We start from the raw sequence: 3,102 nt of genomic DNA on the forward strand, positions 1-3,102 counted from the left end.
GAGAAGTACACAGTGAGTAGTACACAATGAGAAGTACACAGTGAGAAGTACACACTGAGAAGTACACATTGAGAAGTACACAGTGAGAAGTACACAATGAGAAGTACACGGTGAGAAGTACACAGTGAGAAGTACACAATGAGAAGTACACGGTGAGAAGTACACAATGAGAAGTACACAGTGAGAAGTACACACTTCTCCTCTTCCTCACAGACCTCACCTCCCAGAATCCATTGCTCTTGCTCGAAGCCGTCAGGCAGCACGAAGCACCTGATGCTGCTCAGCCCCCCCCCCCAAAGAGGCCGCCGCCCACCGGGCTGAACCGCACCCTGATGAAGACGAAGATGAAGATGATGAAGATGATGATGACCAGAGGGCGCCGCAGGGTTCAGAGATGTATAAGTGAAGTAAAGATGATAAAATATTTATAAATAATACATATTATTGATCATATAAACATAACTCAGTTAAAAAAATTATTTATTTTTATTGTTTGTCTCTTATTGAGCTGATGAATCTGTTTAATGCTGTAAAATGATCTGAAATAAACATACACGTTTATTTCTGTGTCTGTGACTTTTCACTTTTAAAAACAATAAATCCCCCAGTGACGTTTCTAAAGCATCATGGGAGCTGGCGCCTCGACACAGGGAACTGAACAGTGCAGCACGTGACAAAGGTCAAAGGTCGTGTGAAATATTAATAAGAGAGCGACGCAGGACGTCGCCTCCTGCTGAGGCTCATCACTGCTGCGAGAACGACAACCAGAGAGTGGAGCTGTAACTGCAACACACACACACACTGACACACACTGACACACACTGACACACATCACACACACACTAACACACATCACACACACACTGACACACATCACACACACACTGACACACATCACACACACACTGACACACATCACACACACACTGACACACGTCACACACACACTGACACACAACACACACACTAACACACATCACACACATCACACACACACTGACACACACTGACACACATCACACACACACACTAACACACATCACACACATCACACACACACTAACACAAATCACACACACACTAACACACATCACACACACACTGACACACATCACACACATCACACACACACTGACACACATCACACACACACTGACACACATCACACACACACTAACACACATCACACACACACTGACAAACATCACACACACACTAACACACATCACACACACACTAACACACATCACACACATCACACACACACTGACACACACTGACACACATCACACACACACACTAACACACATCACACACACACTGACACACATCACACACACACTAACACACATCACACACACACTAACACACATCACACACACACTGACACACATCACACACACACATCACACACACACTAACACACATCACACACACACTAACACACATCACACACATCACACACACACTAACACACATCACACACACACTGACACACATCACACACACACTAACACACTAACACACATCACACACACACTAACACACATCACACACACACTAACACACATCACACACACACTGACACACACTGACACACATCACACACACACTAACACACATCACACACACACTAACACACATCACACACACACTAACACACATCACACACACACTAACACACATCACACACACACTGACACACACTAACACACATCACACACACACTAACGCACATCACACACACACTTACACACATCACACACACACTGACACACATCACACACACACTGACACACATCACACACACACTGACACACATCACACACATACTAACGCACACACTTACACACTAACACACATCACACACACATCACACACACACTGACACACACTGACACACATCACACACACACTAACACATTACTCAATTTCTGTCCTGTGGTTGTTCGCCTCCACCAACCAGTGCAGTCACAGCCCCTCCAACAATATGAAGTCACTGTGACCTTTGACCTCTAAAATCGAATCAGTTCATTTGAGAATCCAAGTGAATATTTGAACTAAACTTTAAAGGATTCATGGAAGATGTTCTTAGAATAACAAGTTCCTAAGGAAGAAGAGTTTTAAGCAACCGTGACCTTGACCTTGACCTTGACCTCTGGATTCCAAACTCCAATCAGTTCCTTTCTTGAGTCTTTGTATGTGAAGATGAAAATAGCACAAATGGAAAACCTGAAAACATAAAGAACAAAGGGTATGAATGAGATTGTAAATCTTTGTCCTCGACCTGTAGAAACACTTTGAATGTGCGACTCTGTGGGAACAACAATGACCTGACTGTAATGAAAGCATCAGGATCAGAGCAGCAGGAACGAGAAGCTGCTCCATTCACACACTCTGGCTCCTTCTCAGATATGTCACCAGATCAGAGGGAATCTGATTCTGTTCCTTCTTCATCTTCATCTTCATCACCTCACAGCAGGAGGAGGGTGGTGCTTTCATGAGCCGTCTTACACAGTGGGAAAAATCCCCTCCTCGCTACGAGAGAACGAACAGTGGAAACAAACACGAACCATTCTACTCATCTGTTTCTATTCCTCCAGTACGTTGATTCATTTCATTTGACCTCCAACTAGAAGGTCGTGTTTCCATCTGCATGTGTTTGTGTATCTGTTAGTTTACAGGATTCCATCAAAACTTCTGAACAGAAAGAAAAAATGTCAATTTGATGCAGAACCGGGTCGGGAAGTTTGTATCACTCAAACTGTGACGTTTTAAAACATTTCCACTGAGCTGCTGTAACAAGCACATCTCAAGTACTTATTAATGACATGTAAGAACCTTAAATGTTATATTTCTATTAAGAAAGGAGAATTAAAGATAAAACAATCATGGAACAAACAATATCTGATGTTAATAAAATGTGAAATGTGTTGATCTATAAACTGCTCAGAGTTAAATCTGTGATTTTATAAAGTTAATGTCAGAAACTAACTGTGAAAAACTTTCATGACTCCGCCTACTCCTCAATCACCCTCGGTGATTGGTGGAAATCAGGCAGCTGCTGCCACGTCAGCGGAGCAGGGCGCTGTCAATCAGAGA

This window comes from Hippoglossus hippoglossus, chromosome 16, assembly GCF_009819705.1.
Source record: "Hippoglossus hippoglossus isolate fHipHip1 chromosome 16, fHipHip1.pri, whole genome shotgun sequence".
Taxonomy (NCBI): Eukaryota; Metazoa; Chordata; class Actinopteri; order Pleuronectiformes; family Pleuronectidae; genus Hippoglossus; species Hippoglossus hippoglossus.